The 24,923-nt window shown below is 48.6% G+C and overlaps 1 long non-coding RNA gene across 1 annotated transcript in view; it reads left to right on the top strand.

Annotated features, from left to right (window-relative positions):
- The window catches only part of LOC138258892 (uncharacterized), a 201,163-nt gene that overhangs the window by 112,273 nt on the left and 63,967 nt on the right, over window positions 1–24,923 (top strand). Inside the window, exon 2 of the long non-coding RNA XR_011198600.1 lies at window positions 5,925–6,028. This is a non-coding gene — a long non-coding RNA (uncharacterized lncRNA). The remainder of the gene's footprint in view (window positions 1–5,924; window positions 6,029–24,923) is intronic.

Raw genomic sequence — 24,923 nt, 5'->3', positions numbered from 1 at the left:
CAAAGTAAAGTGTCATAAATTGGAGTACCAAATTGTACAGTACAGTGCAGTGGTGTGCCATACAGCAATGGAAAGTGTTGTAAACTGCAGTAGAGTAGAGTGGCATATAGTCTGGTTACGTTTCATGTAGTGGAGTGGTGTATAGTACAGTGTTATAGAGTGTAGTAGAGTGGATTGGCATACAGTGTTTTCAAGTACAATTGGATATAGTGGCATAGTGTGGAGTGGCGTACAGTGGAATAGTGGTGTAGAATGTAGTACTATGACATAGAGTAAAGTGGGGTGGAGTGGCATACAAAGAGTTGTATACAGTGTCATGTAGTTGACTGGAGTATCATAGACAGAGAGGAGTAGAATGTTGTACAGTGGCATACAGTATAGTACAGTGTTGTACAGTGGTGTAAAGGGGTAGAGACAGGAGGAAAGTGTTGGGGAGTTGCCTACAGTGTAGTAGAGTGTTGTATAGTGAAGTAGCATATAATACATTAGTGTGTCAAATAGTAGAGCTGCATAGACTGGATTGTTGACCAGTACAATAGAGTGAGGTAAATCTTGTACAGTTGAATAGAATTGAGTGGCATATTATTATAATGTAGTGTGGAGTAAATTATAATAGTGTATGAGAATAACGGAGAGTAGAGTGACATGGAGTGTAGTGCAATGGTGTAGCATTGGCCGTAAACTGTTATGAATTGAAATGAGGTCTCAAACAGTAGAGTGAGGTGCTGTGTCATAGAGTATAGAAAAGTGTTATACAGAGAAATTGAGTGTTGTTTAATTGAGTGTATGGGCATAGAGGTGTATCGAGTTGGACACTTGAAGGTACAGGGATAGAGTCAAGTAGACTGTTGAAGACTGCCATGAAGAGTATTAAACTGTTATAGAGTTTAGTTATATAGAGTGGAGCAGAGTGTTGTAAAGTAGAGTGGCATAGACTGGAGTAGTGAACATTGTAGAGGCAGAGTGGATTATGATACAGTGGAGTAGCATACAGTGGAACACCATACAGTGGAGTGCAGAAGAGAGGAGTGGAATAGAGTGGGATAAGGGGGAGTTGTTTACAGTGGAGTGGCGTAGAGTAACCTAGGTATGATGGATTAGAGTAGAGTGGCTTAAATTGAAGTGATATAGGATAGAGTTGAGGAAACTGTTATAAATTGGAGTGGCGTCTCATACAGTAGAGTGGAATGCTGTATTGTACAGTGTTGTAGAGTGGAATAGAGCATTGTCCAATAGAGAAAATGAACATAATTGATTGCACATTTGGACAGTTGGAGGAGTACAGTCTAGTAGAGTGGCATAAAGAGGAGTACAGTTTTGAAGAGTGGAGTTATAGAGAGTGGAGGAAAGTACACTGAAGTGACATGGAGTAGGTTAGCATACAGTGGAGTGGCATATAGCCGGATAGCATAGAGTGGAGTGGCATAAAGTGGAACAGCATATAGTTGAGTAGAATACAGAGGACTAACATAGACTGGAGTGGCTAACAGTGGAATGACGTAGAGTGGAGTGTTGTAAAGTAGAGTGACCTAGAGTGTAATAGCATGTAGTGTAGTAGTTTACAGTGCAGTAACATACAGTGGAGTGGCACACAGTGGAGTGGTGTAGAGTGAAATGGTATACAGTGGAGTGGGGTAGAGTGTAATAACATACAGTGGAGTGGTATGCAGTGGAGTGGCATCCAATGGAATAGTGTAGAACGGTGTGGATTGGAGTGTCATTCACTGGAGTGGCACAGAGTGGAGTAGCACACAGTCAAGTGTTGTACAGTGGAGTGGCCTACAGTGCAACAGCATTGAGTGGAGTGGGGTACAGTAGAATGTTGTGGACTGAAATACCATACAGAGGAGTAGTGTATAGTGAAGTGGCATTCAGTGGAGTGCCATAAACTGAAGGTGAGTGTAGCTGAGTTGCGCACAGTGCAATACTGTATAGTGGACTGGCATAGAGTGGAATTCTGTACAGTGCAATAGGGTAGAGTGGAGTGACATAGGTTGGAGTGCTATACAGTGGAGTGGTGTACATTGGAGTAGTGTCCAATGTAATAGCATAGAATTAAGTATCATAGAGTGGAGTGCCATAGACTAAACTGGTGAAGAGTGGAGTAGAGTGCAGTGAAGAGGAGGTGCTTACAGTGTAAGAACATAGAGTGTAGTGGAATACAGAGGAGTTGCGTACAGTATAATATCGCGGAGTACGTAGAGTGAAGTCTTGTACAATGGAGAGGCATACAGGGGGTCATTCCGACCCCGGCGGGCGGCGGGCGCCGCCGGCCGGGCGGAAACCGCCCAAACACCGCACCGCGGTCAAATGACAGCGGCGGTGATCACAACTTTCCCGCTGGGCCGGCGGGCGATCTCAAGCAGATCGCCCGCCGGCCCAGCGGGAAAGCCCCAGCAAAGATGAAGCCGGCTCCGAATGCGGATTTGCCGGGGTGACACGGGTGCAGTGGCACCCGTCGCAATTTTCAGTGTCTGCTTTGCAGACACTGACAATCTTAATGGGGCCCTGTTAGGGGGCCCCACGACACCTGTTCCCGCCAGCCTCTTCCTGGCGGTGTAAACCGCCAGGAACAGGCTGGCGGGAAGGGGGTCGGAATCCCCATGGCGGTGCTGCATGCAGCGCCGCCATGGAGGATTCCCTGGGGCAGGGGAAAACCGGCGGGAAACCGCCGGTTGCCCTTTTCTGACCGCGGCTTTACCGCCGCGGTCAGAATTGCCCCAGAAGCCTGTTGGCGGTGCTTCCTCTGCCCTCTGCCCTGGCGGTTACAAACCGCCAGGGTCAGAATGAGGGCCACAGTGTTATAGCATATAGTGGATTGGAGTACAGTGGTTTGAATGGAGTGGTGGGGAGTGGAGTGGTGTACACTGCAATACAGCAGAGTGGTGTGGTGTACACTTGAATGGCGTACTCTGGAGTACTGTACAATGGAATGATGTATAGTGTAGTGGTCTACGAATCAATGTGGAATTTAGTACCAATCTAGATTTTGTTGTACAGAGTTACTCAAAACAGAGAATTGCACTGCTTTGTGTTTCTCCAGATTTACAAATCAATGCACGCCCACGCACAGTGGCCTTACGTTGTGTTGTAAATCTGCCTTAAGTATTGCATTGCTCATGTGAAACACTGAGTGATGCAAGAGTACTGCAATACAATAATACAGGTAGGCCTTAGTTTTAATTTGGGTCATGGTATACCGCCATAACTTTGAAGTATACTATGGTACATGGTGATGACAAGCTAGTATATAATTGTCAACTATATTACTTTTACTACACTGTGGTTGTTTGGGACTTAGACGTAAATAAGTGTTAGTTTTTATTGTAGACCCCTACCTATTTTAAAAATGTTACTTTATTAAAGTAGTGCTAGGTAGGGAAATCTATTTTTTTTACATTTTAAAATAGGTTTACAGAGTACTGGAGTATTAACTAGTAAATGCTGTATTTTTTAGGAATCTTTTTTTACATTTTTTTTCTTGCATGGCATTTGCTGGTAATTTCTAAGTACTTCTATGGTACTTCATACACTTTTTAAAAGCATTAAATATATTGAAAAAATGTTTCATTGTTTTGAGATACCGTGGAACTTAGTATTGTGGTGGTCTGTAACACTTTTTTTAATGATTTTTCTCTAGCTATTACCACTTTACTAAATTGGTAATAGGTAGAGAAAAATACAAAACCTAATACTTGCCAATATCAAACAACCTGAGTCAGAACCCTGGCAAAATTCCCTTCAACCAATAGGACTGCCTTAAACTTTTGTAAATGTAGTCATGACCCAATGAGATAATGATGTGTCATTGCCATGTGCTGTGGTATTTTCACGAAATTAATTACAGCGGTCACAGATATTGCAAAGCTTAAATGCCTTGTAACTTACAAATACTTAGCATACTTACTAGCAGTACCTAAAAGGGATCATCTGTGCATCATAATGTGGAAACCTGCCAAATGTTAAGTAAATCTGTGAAGCCGTTTTCGTGCTACTTCAAATAAAATAGTCTAAGGAAAATGGACTGGTGGAAAAAACGTGTCTTTGCACCCCTTTAACGATGCACCACACAAATTTACATCTTCCAAAATGTAGAAAATGCTATAGGTCTGTAAAGTTTTGTGCTTATTTGTCAAATGAGTGGCAAGTTGTTGTTGAACAAAAATCCAAGGAATTCCTATCTCAGGGAATCCTAACTATAACTACTGTGTGGCCAACAATGTGATTTCCTACTTTTTATCTATTGTATTTGTTATTTATTTGTTTATTGGTTTACATAATCATGTGACTGTAAATGTGACTTTTAGATGTTTATGTAGTAATTCTGAAAACTTTACAAATGCAGCCTAGTCTATTTTTGGGGTTTCCTTGATACTTGATTGTGCTTCATATGAAAGCCAAAGTGAATGAGAGACAATTGTTGTTGTGATAAAAGTGTAATTGATTATTTTTTGCTGGTGGCCAATTATCATGTCGTCCATTTAGTAGTTTGTGTAGCTTAATGCAACGTCTCTTTTCCAAACTCTTTTTTCCATTTTGTTGCATGGGAGTGCACAGGAAGATTTTTTTTGGTCTGTTGGACACAGTTTTATTTTGTGGACCAGAAAACATGCAAAGAAAGGTTATTTTCAATAAAATGTGTTGTATTTGATATGTATATATTTATCAGTTTCCATTAGCATGAGACTATAATGGGTCTTTCAGTTCTTCATTTAGGAAATATGAAACTTTGCCTATGCAATCTAGTTTATTTTTTGGACTGTCTTGCTACTTTTAACAATATTGTGCTACAATGATATCACTAAGATCGTGGCCCTCATAACTTCATAACCACTTCATAACATCACTTGCAACAGCAAAAGATAATCTATGTAGTTTATTGTGCAAAGTTCATGTAAAATTAATTGTGTTCAAACCTGTTTTGGCTCCCTCTATTTTCTTTGCTTCCCCTGACTGAACACTGCCAAGATTTTCATCCATTGTCAATTTAACAGGGGGATATTAGTCTGGAAAGTTTGGCAGAAATTCATCAAACAGGTACAAAGGTATTAAGAGGCAAAAAAGAGAGGAATTCCTATCTGTGGTAGCTCTAGCTATAACAGGAGATTAGCTACTGACACTCTGAAAAATACGAATATAAATATATGATCTACAACTTGTGCCCTAAGAACACTATAACTCTCGCCCCAGCCATGCATAGTTTTCTCATCAATAATTTTACTTAAAATGTTGCAGCAATATTATCAGTGATGTCACAGAAGATGTTATGCGTGATGTATTATGTGGGATAATTAGCAGTGCATGGCGAGGGCAAGAGTTATAGCTACCTCAGGGCACAAGTTATATTTACTTGAGAGATATAACTGCTGAATTTCTATAGTTTTACAGCTGAAGGCCCTGCACCCAATCCTCTGTATGTGTTTTCTAACTGCAATGCAAATAATGTAGTGTACAAATCTACTTGTCCTTGTAACAAAGTATATATTGGCCAAACAACCCACTGGACAAAAGCAGGATTTTGCAATGTAGGTCTCGAGTGAGATGCAAGATACCCAGAGCTCGCTTGGTTCATCATTTTGAAATAGCAGGTCTTACAGAAAACAACATTGAATGGTCAGTCCTGTACATGATACCAAAAGCAGCAGAAAGCAGATTTGATAGAAATACTATTATTGAGAACAGAAACCCGATTGATAGCAAGATTCATACTGCCATCCAAGGTCTGAATGAACATGATGGGGTGTGGGCCCTTATCAATGTGTAATTTATAATAAGTATGCCTCCTGGTACAATGATCTTACTCTTGTTAACTTAATCATATGAGAAGTCGTAATTTGTAATGACATTTTTTGTGTTGTTCTTCATAAATGTTCCTCTGCCTTCAGTACCTTTGACCAATTAATGTGTGCCTTTTAACCAAATAGCATTACTGCATGCAGACATCGCAAAGTTTACTTGTTTGAACACACCACCTTTCCGGGCGACGCAACGCCCACTGGATCAAATCCGGCGGACTGCATTTGAAATCGTAAGTAAGTTGTAACTTTAAGGGTAGTATCATAGATACGCACGCCTTGGACAGGGGTAGTGTTTGCTCCCTGGTGGAGTTAGAGACACCATGTAATTTTGAAGAACTTTTTATTTTTAACAGAGAGCGCTGTGTTTACTTTGGAAGGAACTGCAATGGTCTAAGCCCTAGGGTTAATGGGAATGGGTTTTCTGCCTTTGATCCTGTATTTTGATTTTTAAGCCTGAGAGATATGCTTTTTGTGGTTATGCCTATATTCATCATGGAACATATGTGACATTTATTCACTAGGAGGCTGTAACGCAGGGCTATAGGGTGTATGTGATTTCAGGGATGCACGTCTTACAGCCCGTTTCACTTGGTCAGCAAGGTTCGCTACGACATCCACACCGGTACTTACTGGTTTTGCAAGAATATTTAAATATGGTTATATTAGAAGAACCCACTGGCTATATGTGTTTTGAACATATAGACAGAGGGTTCCTGGCCACTCTTATTAAGGAGCTCATGGCCCCAATACACACAAAGGACAAGCTGAATACCTGGGTCACAATGACTGTGCTTGATTCAGTGATTATTTTGCACGCACTGGCATGCTTTGGTGACACCCTATGTTTTATGATTCACACAATATTCGTGCGCTTTATAAATTGATTGATTGATTGATTGATTGAGGTATGTTACACTTACACTGTAAGCACACTTATGTACAAGAAATGTTAATCAGACCTATATTGATATAGCGTCTTTTTATTCTTATTTGCTTGTAGTAAAAGGTTTCACACTCCTTATTATAGTCCTGAGGAGGCTGGCAGTGAACAGACAGAAACAAGTCAACTTTTTCTAAAAAGAGGTCCACAACAAATGAAAAATGATTTGCGGATATGTAGATCAGCAGCCTAATCACATTGCATGTGAGATAAATGGACAATATGCAATGGGTATCGGAACATCGCTTGCCTGAACAACCCAGGCCTTTTTCTCTGCCTTAACCACGCATGTGCTGAACAACGCACAAGTGTGGTTAAAGCAGAGAAAAAGTAAGATCTATCGGGAGAGGAAGTGGTCTGGTAAGTGGGGTAGGGGTCGGGCGGTGGGTGAAGGGTTTGGGTGGTTATGTTATTTTTTTTTTAAGGGGAAGTGATGGGGAGGTCATTACTATGGTTTTTTGGGGGGTGGGAGGTCAAGGTTATTTTGTTTTTATGGGCGGGGTGGGGGTCAGGGTAATTTTGTATTTAGAGAGATGGGAGGGTGTGTTTTTAGGAGGGCAGGGTCAGTGTAATTTTCTTTTTAGGGTGGGTGGGGGGTCAGGTTTTTAGGGGTGGGGTGGGGTCACAGTAATTTTGTATTTGGTGGTGTTGGGGTAATTATGTTCTATGGGCAGGTGGGTGCTGCTTTTTAGGGGTGGGGGTTGGGGTAATTTTGTATTTAGGGGGAGTGGGGGTCAGGTCTTTAGGGGTGGGGAGTTTGGGTAATTTTGTATTTAGGGTGGATGGGGGCAGGTTATTAGGGGTGGGGGTCGGGGTAATTTCATATTTGGGGCGGGTGGGGGGTTTGGGTTTTTAGGGGTGGGGTGAGGAGTTGGGGTAATTTTGTATTCAGGGCAGGTGGGGTTGGGTTTTTAGGGTTGCGGGTGGGGTTTGGGGTAATTTTGTATTTAGGGTGGGTGGGAGCGGGTAATTAGGGATGGGGGTCTTGGTAATTTTGTATTTAGGGTGGAGGCGGGATTTTAGGGGTAAGGTAATCTGGGTAATTTTGTATTTAGGGCGGGTGGGGGGTTGGATTTTTAGGGGCAGGGTGGGGGGTTGGCGTAATTTTGTATTCAGGGCAGTTGGCATCAGGTTTTTAGGGGTGGGGTGAGGGGCCAGGGTAATTTTGTTTTTAGGGGTTGGGTAGTTTTATTTTTGGGGGTGACGGTTGGTTTTAGGGCTCAGGGTGGGTGGGGGCACCAGGGTAGTTTTTAAAGGTGGGGGCGGTCTGGATATTTCTGTTTTTAGGGATGGGGTGGGGAGATCGGGTAATTTTGTTTTTAGGGGTTGGGTTGTTTTATTTTTGGGGTGGCAGTTGGTTTTAAGGTTCAGGGTGAGTGGGGGGTTTATCAGGGTAGTTTTTAAGGGTGAGGGGTCAGGATACTTCTGTTGTTAGGGTGGGGGTTGCATGCGACAATCATGCATACCATTGCCACACATGCCTTTACTAGGCATGCCTTTACAATGAAAAATCATTGTAAAAGGCATGAGTGGTAAAGGCATGCGTGAAAACAACGCGGTTGTTGTTCCGATTGCGTAGTTCAGGCATGTGTGGTTGCTGCATGCATGGTTCCATCATACAACCTAATGGATTACTTCTCTAAATTGAAAACTAGGTTGTGTCAGTATTTGCCTACATGTTTGATTGAGGTTATCAGTTCCTCTTTGGGTGAGCACTTGGGCCCATATTTATACTTTTTTAGTGCCGCATTGGGTCATTTTTTTATGCAAAAGCGGTGCAAACTTACAAAATACAATTGTATTTTGTAAGTTTGCACTCCTTTTTCGTCAAAAAGTGGTGCAAATACAGTACTAAAAAAGTATAAATATGGGCCTAAATGTTTAAGTAAATATATCAGTATATATCTGGCCATTTTATATAGGCCTCTAAATCGGCATGTAAGTAACTATATAAACTGCTTGCTGTCTGTATTGATGAGTACTGGGGTATGTAACCGTGTGTGCAACTGGTTCCAATACTGCTGGATACATAGCTGCTGTCTAGGTGCGTGCATGAATGTCTAAGCAGTTCTCTCAGTGTCTGACTGCACGTGTGAGTGGCTCTATCATCTAACTCAGTTAAACCCGGAAGGACAAGTTTCACCTGTATTTCACAAAGCACCCGGTCTATGACCTACCTACAACCTACGTAAAGTTTGAGTTATTTGTAGTAAGTGGGAAATGTAACACTTGTTAAACAGGTTTTCTAACACTATGAGAGTAAAATTGCACACCTTGATTTAACAGTAGTAGGCCTGAACCATGTCTAAAGGTCTATTTGTCTGAAACAGTGAGTAGGGAATGTGAGTACTTGACTACAAATCTGAGAGACTCTGGGGGTCATTCTGACCTCGGCGGTAAAAGGCTCTTACCGCCGGTCAGAAGTCCGCCATTCTACCACCGCGGCCGCGGCAAACCGCCACGGTCATTCTGACCCACAACTTCCAAACCGCCAAAAACCCGACATCCACGGAAGGCCGCCTCATCAGCGGTCAGCGATAAACTGGAGATGACCAAACCTCCACTGTCACGCCAACACGAACACGCCCATGCCATTACGACCCACGAATCCACGCGGCGGTCTTTCAACCGCGGTATTCCATTGGCGGTACACACCGCCGCGGTCAAAATACACACACCTTTACAAAACACAGCCACATTGGACAATTCGAAATACACACACCTGATACACATACACACACCACACCCACACATCCAATCAACTATAAAACACACACCCACATCACCCACAAACCCCCACTACTAGAAATTCGGAGAGAAGGCGAGAGAGAGAGAGAGAGAGAGAGAGAGAGAGAGAGAGCACAGCTATCGCAAACCCCAACACACAGAGGAACACAACATCATCACCCACACCACATCCATGCACAAAACACCACACACCACCACACACACCACACTCATCACCACAAACACCACCCCACACCACCCCATGGCACCCCAAAGACACCCCAGGTTCTCGGACCAAGAACTCAGGGTAATGGTGGAGGAAATAATCAGGGTAGAGCCCCAGCTATTCGGCACACAGGTGCAGCACACCACAATAGCCAGGAAGGCAGAGCTATGGCAAAGGATCGTCGACAGGGTCAACGCTGTGGGACAGCATCCCAGAAACAGGGAAGACATCCGAAAGCGGTGGAACGACCTACGGGGGAAGGTGCGGTCGATGGTGTCAAGACACAACATTGCTGTGCAGAAGACTGGCGGCAGACCCCCACCCACTCCACCCGAATTCACATCATGGGAGCAAGAGGTCTTGAACATCCTGCATCCTGCGGGCCTCGCTGGAGTAGGCGGAGGAATGGACTCTGGTAAGTCTAATCCCAAATACTTCACCCCCCCAACCACCAGCATGCCAACCCGCACCCCCACCCTCACCTCCAACCCCCCAGCACACTTCCACCCTGCCAATGTCTCACCAGCACAACCCACCCAACACAACACCAATCCCTGAATGCCAACACAAAGCATGGACACCCATCACCCAAGCATGACCACTGCACATACCCAACCCCCCCCCCCAAACCACCCTCACAACTCCTCCCACAAGGGAATGCCAGCACTGGGGGACAAGGGCACCACAAATCGCACGCCATGGCACACACAAAAGCAATAACCATACTCTTTTACCCCTGCAGGGCCCGAACGCCAACACACCGGCAAGGAGGGTCCAGATTTGTCCATCCCGCCCCTAGAACAGGCCCCCAGTGATGACAGCAGCTCTGTCGACCTGGAACCTGATGACCTGCCCGGACCATCGGGGACCTCTGGACAGTCGGTTCCCCACACACAGACACAGGCCGCAGCAGACCCAACCCCCTCTGGGAATACCAGCACAGCTCCCACCCAGCGGGCCCATGCCACTGTCTCCAGGACGCGTCAAGCAGCGGTGTGTCCGCCACTACAGGGCACCCAGGCTGACCCACCACCCCAACAACAACAGGGACCTGGGGGCAGTGGTAGTGGGCACACCGTCCAGGGGACAGAGGCCCGGGGAAACAGGGCAACTGGGAGGGCTGCTGTGCCAGAGGGGGTTGACCGGCCCAGGGAACCCACTCTCCAAGAGGCCCTCACCACCATCATGGGAGCATACCACCGCACCCAGGAGACGATGTCGACGGTACTGGCCAGGTTCCAGGAGATCCAGGCACAGCAGGAGGAACGGTACATGGGGTCCAGAGACGAACTCCGGCACATCGGGACCGCAATGGGGACCATCGTCCTGGCCCTCAACCAGATAGTCACCACATTGCGGGACCATGTGGCACCCCAAAGGGCCCCTGTCACCAGCCCGGACGACAAACAGCCTACCACCTCCGCCGGCGCAAGTGGACAGGAGGCCCCCACACCCCGACAGGCCACGAGAACCCCACCTCCTGCTGAAGATCAAGCACCCCGCAAGCGGAACCTGAGATCACACAAGAAGACAGAGTAGGATGCCAAGACCCCCGCCAGCCGAAGATACCCCCTGATGTCATCCCACTGTCCCACATTGTCACCCTGTCCAACCTTGAACTGCCCCTGCTCCATCCTTCCACAGGCATATGGACATTGCACCTGTGCTACTGAGAACTGGACTCTGCCATGGACATTACTCCACCCCCACCCATCACCGTTTTACTATCACAGACCTATATGCAGCACTTAAAATAAATCACCAATTGCACTTCAAATGTCAGGAGTCTGCTTGTATTCTTTACAAATGTATTACACATAACGGTGCAATAATGTTCATTTACATTGTGATGACAACATACCAGTGTCAATAAGCATTAGTCCATGGGCAAACAAAGCAGAAGTCACGCTGTGGGTCATACAGCTCTGAAAAGGGAAGGGAAAGTCAAAAATCAGTGAAAAGGAACTGGGGGGAAACACAGAAAGAAGAGATGCAGGAGGCCAGAAGTAAATGTAAAATGGCGTGGGTGATTCTTACCTGGGTGCTACTGAAAATACTGTTGTATAACTGTGTCCCTGTTGTCCGTGTCGTCCCCGTCGTCTTCCTCCTCTTCACTCTCCACAGGCTCCACAGCTGCTACAACACCAGCATCTGGACCATCCTCCTGCAGGAAAGGCACCTGGCGTCGCAAAGCCAGGTTGTGAAGCATACAGCAGGCCACGATGATATGACACACCTTCTTTGGTGAGTACATGAGGGATCCCCCTGTCATATGCAGGCACCTAAACCTGGCCTTCAGGACCCCGAAGGTCCGTTCTATAATCCTCCTAGTTCGCCCATGTGCCTCATTGTACCGTTCCTCTGCCCTGGTCCGGGGATTCCTCACTGGGGTCAATAGCCAAGGCAGGTTGGGGTAACCAGAGTCACCTATTAGCCACACACGGTGTCTCTGTAGCTGTTCCATCACATAAGGGATGCTGCTATTTCGCATGACATACGCGTCATGCACTGACCCAGGGAACTTGGCATTTAGATGGGAGATGTACTGGTCAGCCAAACAGACCACCTGGACATTCATCGAATGGTAACTTTTTCTATTTCTGTACACCTGCTCATTGTCTTTTGGAGGTACTAAAGCCACATGGGTCCCATCAATGGCACCAATGATGTTGGGGATATGTCCAAGGGCATAGAAATCACCCTTCACAGTGGCCAAATCACCCTCCTCAGGGAAAACAATGTATCTCCACATGTATTTCATCAGGGCAGACAACACTCTGGACAAAAAATTAGAAAATATAGGCTGAGACATCCCTGATGACATGGCCACTGTTGTCTGAAAAGACCCACTTGCCAAAAAATGGAGTACTGACAGCACCTGCACCAGAGGGGGAATCCCTGTGGGTTGGCGGATGGGGGACATCAGGTCTGGCTCCAGCTGGGCACACAGTTCATGTATAGTGGCTCTGTCAAGTCGGTATCGAAGTATAATATGTCGTTCTTCCATTGTCGACAGGTCCACCAGCGGTCGGTACACAGGAGGATTCATCCTTCTCCTCGCAAGTCCCAGCGGACGGTGCCTAGAAAGGACAACATGGAGCACAGAGTCAAGCAACCCTCAGGTTCGTTCCCACAGCTTGCACATTACACGATTCTCTATGCATTGAATGGCTTGTATGAGTGGCAATGCAAGGCCTAGGCCTGTGTGACGCAGTAGAAATCAGGCCATGTGGGCCCTTGAAATGGCGGATGCCTGACCTGTGAAGTGTGACAGTGGGATGTGAGATCACTGCGCTGGCGTGGCTCACCGTGGCGGTAGGCGGTCGAAGACCGCGGCGCAAAGCAGCATTGGTTAACATTGAACCCTATGGGTCTCAGGAGCCAATGACGATGTGCGCCGGCGGTCGCGGTACGTACCGCCGCGGTACGCACCGCCGCGGGCATGACCGCCATTTTCTATCTGCTTAATCACTCGAGACCTGATCATCCACAGGAGAGGACCTATACTCCAAGTGCTGCTGTGACCTCGGTCTGGAAGGGACAATGGCTGCTGGGACTGGGGAAAGGGCCCCTGCCTTCACTTCAGAAGAGTTGGAGAAACTTGTGGATGGGGTCCTACCCCAGTATGCGCTACTCTACGGTCCTCCAGACCAACAGGTAAGTACACTGGGTGCACGTTGCATGGGCTATGCCTGGGTTGTGTATGGTGGATGTAAGATGGTGGGGTGGGGAGCGAATGAGGAGTGCAAGGCACGACAGATGAGAGCATGTGCCACATGGCAGGGTTGGGGAGGGGGGGCAATCACATCTAACATGCAGAAAAATGTTGAAATTTCCTTTCCCACCCTGTACATGTCAAATAGGTCAGCGCCCATCAGAAAGTCGACATTTGGCGTGCCATCGCCAAGGAAGTCCGGGCCCTGGGGGTCCACACAAGACGGGGCACCCACTGCCGAAAGAGGTGGGAGGACATCTGCTGCGGGACCAGGAAGACCGCCGAGTCACTGCTGGGGATGGCCTCCCAACGTAGGAGGGGTGCCAGTCGTACCTTGACCCCCCTGATGTCCCGGATCCTGGCGGTGGCCTACCCCGAATTGGATGGGCACGTGAGGACATCACAGCAGACACAAGGGGGTGAGTTCCAGCACATACTGCTATCTTTACGCGCAGTGGAGGTGCCTGGGTGGGGGAGGAGGGCTGTGGGTGACATTAGGCCAGGGCGCTTTCTGTAGTGTAGTCCCCTCCTTTAGGCATGGCCCTGTGCCCCCGCCCCCCACCTCTGTAGGGTGCCAAGTACAGCAATCCATGGTCCTGCATCACCCATGTGCGCATATGTTGTCCATAGACCTGTTGGCCTAGTCACAAGTACTGAGTAGTGTACCCCGATTGCGCGGCGTAGTGCATGAGGCTCCTGTGTCTGTCCTCTCCGCCAACGGTGTTGACAATGCATGCACTCAACCTGTTTTTATTTCTCCCCCCACCCTTTTTCTTTGTCTTCTTGTGCATGTGTGCATTAGCATCATCAGGCGGAGGAGAATTGGCATCGGAGCACGAGGGAGCTGCAACTCACAAGGCCCCGGTGGGCCATGCTACAGACACAGAGGTCACCAATGATACGGAGGGCGAGGGGAGCACCACAACGGGGACCCGTGGTGACACCAGCGACACCGACACGTCCTCGGAAGGGAGCTCCCTAGCGGTGGCGGCAACATCCGGGCCCCCCGCCTCTACAGGTACAGCCGCCACCCAGCACACCAGCTCTGCCCTCCCAGCAGCCCCTCAGCCTTCGCTCCGTGCCCGCTCGCCCAAGAAGGCGGGCATCTCCTTCGCCCCAGGCACCTCAGGCCCTGCCCCTGTTACCCCTGCTGCCCTCAGTGCGGAGGTCATTGACCTCCTACAGACCATCATTGTTGGGCAGTCTACCCTTTTGAATGCCATCCAGGGGGTAGAGAGGGAGGTGCATCGGAGCAATGCATACCTGGAGGGCATTCATTCGGGTCAGGCTGCCCATCAACGATCGTTCAATGCTCTGGCCTCAGCACTGACGGCAGCCATTGTCCCTGTTTCCAGCCTCCCTCTTCTATCTGCCTCCACCCTGTCTCTGTCTCCTGTTCCTCAGCCTATCCCATCCACACCATCAGACCAGCCTGCACACACCTCAACACCCAAGGGCAGCTCATCCAGACATAAGCACCACAAATTCACCCAAGCAAAACCCAGATGCAGACATGCCAACAGTCACTACCACCCCTGTGTCCCCCACCTCCTCGTCTCCCTCCTCCCTCCCTGTGACGTCTCCACTCACACCTGCATGCACACCACCATCAGCCGGTACTTCCATCACCAGCACACCCTCCAGTACAGTCCGCACACGTGCAGTCACCACCCCCACTGCCATTTACACATCCCCTGTGTCCTCTCCCACTGTGTCTGTCACCCCCTCTTCCAAGACACACAAACGCAGGCAGCCACCCACCCAACAGCCAACCACCTCACGACAGCCTACGTCACAAGCACCTGCACCCAAAGACAGCACACCTGACCCTCCTTCAACCACATCCTCTTCCTCCACTCCCATACCCACTACACCTACCCTTTACATTGGTCCTAAAAAACTTTACCTCTCCAAACTTAACCTCTTTGCCCCACCTGACCCACCCCCTCCATCTGCTAAGAGTCCCAAGAGCACCTCAGCCACCACCAGCCCTGCTTCAAGTGTCACCATTGTGCAGGGGTTTTGGAGTCCACCCTTTCCCAGCACAGATACATCGGCCAGCAGCAAGGGAACAGCCAGCCCCCCCCCCTGGGAAGAGGACCCGTAAAATCAGGGGCCGCCGCGAGAAGGCTGACACGGCTGCCCCCAAGGAGCGAAGTCCTGGGCCCTCACCTGCCACACATCCAGGGGAGGCAAGGGCCAGAGAGCCTCATCGAAGGAGGGCAAGGGCAGCAGGGCGGAGAAGTCAGCCAGCAGGGGCGCGGACCAGGAGGGCCCCACAAGCCCCATCCCGGGTGTGAGGGAGGACACCCACGGGCCCAGGACTCCGTCACAGAAGGGTCCAGCAACTGCACGGTCGGAGGGCGACTAAGCAGGGAGTCCTGGCCAGGTCTGGCTCCCTTGGATGACTGGACAAGCACCGCTGAAGAGGGCCCCGCCGTGCAGAGAGGCACCGCTGAAGAGGGCCCCGCCGTGCAGAGAGGCACCGCTGAAGAGGGCCCCGCCGTGCAGAGAGGCACCGCTGAAGAGGGCCCGCCGTGCAGAAAGACACCGCTGAAGAGGGCCCCGCCGTGCAGAGAGGCACCGCTGAAGAGGGCCCCGCCGTGCAGAAAGACACCGCTGAAGAGGGCCCCGCCGTGCAGAAAGACACCGCTGAAGAGGGCCCCGCCGTGCAGAAAGACACCGCTGAAGAGGGCCCCGCCGTGCAGAAAGACACCGCTGAAGAGGGCCCCGCCGTGCAGAAAGACACCGCTGAAGAGGGCCCCGCCGTGCAGAAAGACACCGCTGAAGAGGGCCCGCCGTGCAGAGAGGCACCGCTGAAGAGGGCCCTGCCGTGCAGGAAGACACCGCTGAAGAGGGCCCCGCCATCTCAAGCACCGCTCCGCTGGGCCCTTCCTGTCAAGTACCGCTCCGGTGGGCCCTTCCTGTCAAGCACCGCTCCCCTGGGCCCCGCCGTCTCAAGCACCGCTCCGCTGGGCCCCCGCCGTCTCAAGCACCGCTCCGCTGGGCCCCGCCGTCTCAAGCACCGCTCCGCTGGGCCCTTCCTGTCAAGCACTGCTCCGCTGGGCCCTTCCTGTCAAGCACCGCTCCGCTGGGCCCTTCCTGTCATGCACCGCTCCGCTGGGCCCTTCCTGTCAAGCACCGCTCCGCTGGGCCCTTCCTGTCATGCACCGCTCCGCTGGACCCTTCCTGTCAAGCACCGCTCCGCTGGGCCCTTCCTGTCAAGCACCGCTCCGCTGGGCCCCGCCGTCTCAAGCACCGCTCCGCTGGGCCCCGCCGTCTCAAGCACCGCTCCGCTGGGCCCTTCCTGTCAAGCACCGCTCCGCTGGGCCCTTCCTGTCAAGCACTGCTCCGCTGGGCCCCGCCATCTCAAGCACCGCTCCGCTGGGCCCTTTCTGTCAAGCACCGCTCCGCTGGGCCCCGCCGTCTCAAGCACCGCTCCGCTGGGCCCCGCCGTCTCAAGCACCGCTCCGCTGGGCCCTTCCTGTCAAGCACCGCTGGCACATTGGCAGTCCCGGTTCTGTGTCGGGCAGGCCTTCACGACGCACTCTGCCCACCATGCCTCCTCCATGACCAGTGGTCTCTGTAATCCACCTGATGGACTGTGGATTTGCACTCCCCAGGATGTAACAGTGGGCAATCCTACCACTGTAGAGATCTGTGAGACTGTGGCTTTGCACTCCCCAGGATGGCACGGTGGGCAACCCACCCACTGTAGAGACTTGTGAGACTGTGGCTTTGCACTCCCCAGGATGGCACGGTGGGCAAGCCACCCACTGTAGAGACTTGGGAGACTGTGGCTTTGCACTCCCCAGGATGGCACAGTGGGCATGGTGGACCCTTCGTGGATCTGGCGTCGTGGACTCATGTGGCTGGGGTGCCCCCCCTTCCCTTCCCCCTGAGGTGCCTGTAGTTTTGTCATCTGATGCCCCAGCAGTGTTCTCTCCAACGGACTCAGGTCTCCTGTGTGGGCTTTGCCCATGTGTTGATCCACTTTGGCCCACGGACAGTGGAAATTTAGGTGACTGTGCAGGACTTATTGCCTATGTTTATCGGTTTCGTTATTTTCTTACTTGTTTTTTTACTATTCATATTGCTATTTTACCATGACTTCAAAGGACCTCTTATATACATAAATGTTGTTTCTCACTTTAATTATGTCTTTGCATTATTACGGGGGGTTTGGGTGGTGTCACTGTGACTTGGTGCTCTGCATTGGTGTGTAGATAGTTGGGGGGGGTCGCATATGTGTGTGCCCGTAAGCTTTCCTCCTCCCCCCTCCCCTGTGTCGTAGGTGCAGTACTCACCGTTGTCGTCTGCGCCGGCGTTCGTACTCGTGGTAGATGAGCAGGTAGACAATAGCCGGTAGGATGTGTAATTCGGGCACCATGCTGTCCTCCTTCCTCGTGGAGTGTGTATAGGTGAGTGTTTTCCCGTTCGTAGTCTGTTTCCGCCGTGTTTTTATCGGCGGGGCTCCCACCCCGGAAAAGGTGGCGGATTGGTGAGTTGTGATAGGGTGGGCGGTACATTGTCTGCCGCCTGGCTGTTGGCGGTGACCGCCGAGCTGTTTGTCTGTCCCGTTAAAGTGGCGGCCTGTGTTGGCGGTTCCCGCCAGGGTCAGAATACCTTTTTTTTGACCGCCTGCCTGTTGGCGGGTTGGCCGCCGCTTTATCACCTGCCGCCAGGGTCAGAATGACCCCCTCTGTCAGTTGCCATGCGGCCCAGATACTGCAGTATACACAGCTGGTATTTGGATGTGTGCATTAATGTACAAGTGGCTCTTTCAGTGTCTGACTTGATGTGTGACTGGTTCTGTCCTTTTTATAAATAGCTATGTGACTTACAGTATGTAAGAGGCTGGCTCTCTATATAGTGTATGAAAATGTTGTCCATTGTGAAGAGAGTCCAAGCAACCAGACTTTGGTATCCAGAGGTAAAAAGCAGGCCACCTAATACTCTTCTTTTGTGGAAGCGTGCGCAAGTATTTAGGCTTATCTTGGAGATGTGCTAAGCATTTGCTGTACTCACAGTATCAATAAATGTGGACACACATTCGGAAGAAAAACTCAATACCAATTTTTTAAAAATACTTCAGATTTTTAAAAACATTTTAAGACCAAGATCATCAATATATGGTAAGTACTTCTTTTGTTATCATTTTTCAAATTTTAGAAAATAAATGTTTTTTTGCATAATTACGGACTAGAGGAATGAATGAGAAAATCTTTAAAAATGCACATCAAATCGGGCAGTGCTCTCACAAGTGTCACCTTCTATGTTTAGGTCAAAGTAGTCGAGAGGTCCTATGGGCCAGCCAGAGAAGTTAAGGTGGTTTCCGGTTCACGCAGGAGCAGTGGCTGAAAGTCTTGGACCTGGTGAACAAAAGAGAAGCAGACCACTTGGAAACACACTGCACAGATGGACTTCTAGGTAAGTCCAGTGGGTTCCCTTGGAGGGTAGAGGTCACAAAGGGTTAGGAACCCCTAGAGCACAGCTGGATTGGCATTGCAGAGCCAGGGATGCCAGCTGCAGTGAAGATAGGTCAGCCAAGAGTTGTGCGTCAAGTAGTTCTTGGAGAAAGGAGAAGTTCACTTGGATGATAGATTGTAGGTCAGCAAAGCTACTCTGTGGGGGTTATTTGGGGTCCTGCACTCTCTGGACTGGTGCTTGCTTCTGGGCCTCAGAGAGTCTGGAGTTTACTTTGCTTCTGAGTGTCTGACATTGGGGGTCTAGTACTCCGGGCAATGGGCTGCTGGGTCCAGTTTGTTGTTCAGTGGCCAGTCAGCGAACTGGACTTTAGTGGTTCTTTGTTTGAATGTAGCAGAAGATTGAAACCTTAATTCTGAGGTAGGTTCTTGGTGATTTGCAGAAAGCTGGAGGTGCTCTTGGGATTTTTTAGAGTCCTTCAGGTTTCCAGAGGACACCTCAGGAGCGATTGTTGAGTCCTAGGAGCAGCAGGCATAGTTTGGCACATTTTTCGTCTTGCAGCAGGACTTCTGTTCTCGTACCTCAGGTCTTCATTGTTCCTGGTTTTATTGTGTCCTATTGAATCATTGATTCAGTTCTGTAGATATAGGGATGTAACTAAATACTGCATTTAGTGACTGCTAGGGGAGTACCTGGTAGTTGACAATGGGCCACCTACTTTAGGGTGGCTACACCCACTATGTGACAACTTCCTGTGAGAAGGAGTCACATCCATAACCATGATTAGCTATTTTCCTGCCATACAAAATGGAGGAAAATTAAATGAAGTGGTCACCTCACCTGCACTCCTGAGGGGTGGTGCAGGCTGAGGGGGGCCACTCCTCCTACTCTGGCTAAGTTTCCACAGCAGTTTTCCTTCTCAAAGTAGGAGAAAAACTATTTGGAGGCCATCTGCTACTAGCCGCAGAGATGTGGCTCAAATTTCAAAAGCAGCAAAGCCTCTGAAGCTGACTGCTGGTGCAGGGTCCCTGCCTGGGGAGAAGGTGTAACACCTCCACCCAGGAAAGGCTTTGTATTCTGGCTCCTTAGAGCAGAGGCTCTTACCGCAGGAGTCCAGACTTCTGTCTGGTGGTGGCAGGATGGCTAGGACCATTCAACAACCATGCCAGGGTGTTTAGGCTTTGCAGGGGCATCTCAAAGGTGCCCTTTAAGTACAATTTTTTATAAATTCACACTGGCATCAACATGGATTTATTAATTTTAGTTGTTTGATGCCAAATATTCCAGTATTCAGAGAGGCCATCATGTAGCTGGGGAACTCGTAATGACCAGTGTCCAGCACATGTATTTGCTGTGGCTTCTATGTACATTTAATATGTCTTGACATTTTGCAAAGACACAGTAAGGGAATATTTGCTCATGCACACATATGCCCTGGCATAGCGCACCCTGCCTTAGGGCTATAAGGCCTTCCAGAGGGGGGACTTACCTATATTGCATGAAGTGTCAGTGGGCATCTCACTCTTGGTGAGTGCCATGTCGAGTTTGCAACATTTCAATACATCTTATTATGCACTTCAATGGCAATCTGCATCAGGCTGGTGTGGGGCTTCTCAGAGTAGCACAATGGGTGCTGCAGCTCTGGGTAGCCTTCTTCAGTACCCATCCCCTAGATACCATGAACAGGGGTACCACTTACTACGGACTTACAAGGGTGGATGAAGTTCTAAACATAGTACAGTTTTAGGGAAGAGATCTGGTTCTGAGAATCTGTTTAGCAGGGGCCCAGGGCACGTACAGATTGAGACCACATTATTTTCCACACAAAAAGTGGGTGGCTATCATGTCAAAAAGGCAATTTTCACAAACTTTTCCAAAAAAGGTATGCCATAAAATCTTGTTATGCATGGTAACTATCAGGGTGATCCATGAATGGAGGTCTGAGAAAAAGGGGGGGTTCAATAAAAGTGCATTATCCATAGGGATTTTAAATGGTTATATGTCGGAACCAAGGGTGCCTAAACCACCTGTGGCTCAACAACGAGGTCGGAACAACGACTTCGTTCTAAACACTCATGCCTTTACCACGAATGCGTTTACAACAATTTTACTATTGTAAACGCATTCCTGGTAAAGGCATTACCAATCAGCATGCACAACCCAGCATGCTTCTATCCCAGCCCCCCACCCACCCCAAAAACAAAAAATACCCTGAGTCCCCATCCCACCCCTCAAACCTAGACCCTGCCCCCCAAACCCTAACCACCCCCAGCCCCCCAAAATAAACAGCGCCAATCCCAGCCCAACTTACCTCCTCCTTCACCGCGTCCACTCAGACGCCCTTCCGTACCTTAACCATGCATGTACGTTGTTCAGACATGCGTGGTTAAGGTACCAAAACCAGGGAGTCGTGGAAAACAAAAGCGTTGTTTTGCTTTCGTTTTTCACAATCTTGTGGTTCGGGACTCGTTCTTCTGGGTGTTTTTCATTTTAAACATGACTACCGCCCGAACCTTTGTACAGAATCACACCAAATTTGGCAGAAAGCTAGCTCTTGATCCAGAAAGAGTGTTTTTGTAGTTTGGTGTAAATCTGCTCCGTATTTTCTGAAATATTATAAGAAAACCAAATTTGTATATCCTGAGGCATGATTTCTTCAGGAATACTCCCAATGTCATGCAGAGATCTGATTAACTGCCATCCCTTCAACCAGGGAGTATTGGCAGACATGTTGAGACTTGGTTTCATCTAAGTTTCAAAAAAATCAAAATAAAAATCAAACAGGCCTAGTACTGGTACCCTAACCCCCTAGCCATGCTGCATGGCTTAAGGTCATGCATGGTGCTGGGATGGGTGGTTAAAGGTACTCGGCCACAAGGCCTAGTCGCAGGTTTGGCCCTGCGACCAATCTTTGCTGTGCATGTTTGAAGGCTGTGCATGGCATGGAGCTGGGCAGTTACAAGCAGCTGGCTGCCAGGCCTGGCCACAGGCCAGGCCATGTGGCCAAACCTCGTGACACACAGCCGAAGATCATGTGTAGCATGGGGTTGGGCAGTAATGGGGTGTTGACCGTGGGGCCTGCAGCCAACCCCCACTATGCACGACTGAAGGCCATGTGCGGTGCCGGGTGGGGTGGTTATAGGAGGTTGGCCATATGGCTTGACCACAGGGCCATGCAGCTGAACCCCACTGCACACAGCTGAAGGCAGTGCACCGTGGTGGTTGAACTAACGTATAGTAATTAAGATAATTTTATGTTAAAAAAACATAGAAATTCACTGACAAAATCAAAGTTTACAGTGACATTACAGTTAGGTTCCTAATTTACTTGCACAAAACCATAGAAATTCAGTAGTTATAGCTAGAGTTATTTCAAGTAACTATAACTCACACCCTAAAGTAACGATAACTCATGCCCTCGCCACGCACAGCTAATAACCCCACATAATACATCTTTGATAACACCTCCTATGGAATCATTGTTATTATCACTGCAACATTTCTAATAAAATTATTGATGCAAAAACTGTGGATGGCGGGGTGCGAGTAAATGTTACCTTTGGGCGTGAGTTATAGTTACCTGACAGCCCGTCCGACATCAGTCTGAGTTGTATTCAGTCAGACCACCTGGCTGAGTACAACTCCGCTTTCTGCAGACTTGTCATGGTGGAAAGCCACTGCGGGAGTGGAAAGCCACTGCGGGAGCCCACAGGGGGCCCACACTGTCCATGCCACAGGGGGGCCCTGCACTGCCCATGCCCAGCACCATCAGAACGTATTCTGTCTGCTTTGCAGACAGTGTGCATTTCAAGGGTGCTGTGTGCTATGGTATTAGCCTCAGCGCCTTAAGGTAGCCAAGACTGAAGCACTGTTCCCGCAGGGCAGCCAGGCAGAAACCACGTACTACAATGTTCCTGACCGTCAGCTCAGCGAGAACATTGTAATATGCTCGAGGAGACACTACCACCATTGCAGCCTGTATGCAGTTTAAGAGTGCCAATTTGACTTGGCAAAATAACTCCTCTTCCAAGCCTTAAACTCCCTTTTTGCTGCATATGTCAACCCAAAGGTAGGCCCTCGGTAGTCCATAGGGCAGGGTGCAATGAAATGAAAACGTTGGACCTGTACTTTTAAGTTTTGCATGTCCTGTTAGTGAAAAGCTCACAAATTAATTTTTCTGTACTGCAAGGGGTACTTCTCAAAAAGGATAGAATTAGGTTGGCTTATTATTTTTAAGAAGTACTTACCTTTGATTGAGAGCAGGCAAGAAATGTATGTTTGCTGTCTGATAAATTGTAATTTAAAATCCTCCTTAATGGTAAAGTTGGAATCACAATTTTGAAAATGCCATTTTTCTGCTCTGTTTGGTGCCTGCAGTCTATTCCTGGGTAACATGACTTGGTGTGTTTGTCAGTTTATTCCACACATTAAAGAGATTAGGACCATCAGTGGTATTAATGGGAGCAGTGATAGTCACAGCTCCACTTCCAAGTCAATAGGCTGTGCCCTGCCTTCACAAAAAGGACTTCACATCAGCCAAACTTCCCTGCAGCCATGCTAGAGCCTGGGCAGGGCAGTCAGAAAATGCCATATTATTCAAAGGGAATCTCTAGAAACTTCTACTTCAACAAAGACACCTGGTAGAAAAATAGTACCCTCAGACCCAGGCTTCAGTACAGATCTGGACCTGTGGAAAACTAAGAGGAAGGACTTCTGTACTGCTCTGCTGCAAGAAGGGCTGCTACTCTGCTGCCCACTACTCTGCTGCCCTGCAGCCTGAATGAGAAGGACTGGTCCTGCATCTTAAACTTGGGCCGGCCAGAGGGACTTTAAAGTCTAGTTGGCTGACTTGCTAATTAGAACTTCAGGGACAGAAAAAACCTCCAACCACCTTGAATCCTGCACCTAGACGCTGCATGCTGTGAGTTCTACCCACTCTGTGGTGCAACCCTTGTAAGTGGGCGTGAAGGTGCTGCTGCCAGCCCAGCTGTGGTCTTAGCAAAACCGGTGCAGCGTGGCACATCTCTTCACAGCCTCACATTTGAACTGCCATTGGGTGATGCATCCTCAATGCAGGTCCTGCATCGCAGCCCAACAGCACCTTGCAACCACGTCTGTGGGACACATCCTTGACGCAGAACCTTATATCTCAGCCTGCAGCTCCTTGGAACCTCACCTGCATGACACATCCTAGATGTGCGAACTCGCAATGCTCCACAACCAGGACTTAAGGTATTATGTTCAGCTGGATTTAATTGGCCTCCATATCCTGCCCCTGCTCCAACACAGTCAGCCTGAACTTAATACTTTGTCAGGGTCCGGCTAGGCCAGATAACTACAGTTGGCGCCTTATGCATTAGGCACTATTTCTACCTAAATCCTTAAAAGTTGCATATCTCTAATTCTACTGATTGAATTTTTGCTGCAATGGTGTCAAATTATTTACTAAATATGACTCTATATGTTTCTAAATTGATGTGGGGTTTTTCTTGAGTTTTCTTTCCAATTTATTACTGTTTGTGTGCTGCATACATACTTCACACATTGCCTAAAGGGTAAGTCTGACTTCCTTTGTACCAAGCTACCCAGAGGGGTAAGCACAGGTTAATTTAGTGACTTTAGTGGTTCACCTTGACAGGGATTATGGCTGTTGATTTATCATATTTTAGGAATATTCTTTCTCCAATACTCTCACTAGATTCAATACCGTCCCTACGCATGCAGTCCCTTAACTGGAGTTTCAGTCAGTTTAAAAGTGTGATATGTCAAAGAAGTATACAACATCGCCGTTTGAGGCACTACTAGGGCCTCAAGCTGAGATCGAACAGCAAGGGGCATTCATCTTCGCTTAACTAATCATATAGGTCCCCAGGAATCGGCTATTTATGCAACCTAATTTCTTGGTGTTGGTGTCAAGACCACAAGCCCAATTAACCCTACCTCTTTAATTGTTGTCTCCTCAACTGTATAACTGTGCAATTGAGAGTGTTTGAAACAGCAGAAAAGTCCGATTCAATTTGTAGAGGAAAGAAGTAGACTCGCCCAAAGCTTGCCAGCCCCCTTGACATTGAAAATAATGGGGTGTGACAG

This window comes from Pleurodeles waltl, chromosome 2_1, assembly GCF_031143425.1.
Source record: "Pleurodeles waltl isolate 20211129_DDA chromosome 2_1, aPleWal1.hap1.20221129, whole genome shotgun sequence".
Lineage (NCBI taxonomy): Eukaryota > Metazoa > Chordata > Amphibia > Caudata > Salamandridae > Pleurodeles > Pleurodeles waltl.
Note: the sequence above shows the minus strand (reverse complement) of the source record. Positions and strands in the feature narration are given on the sequence as shown.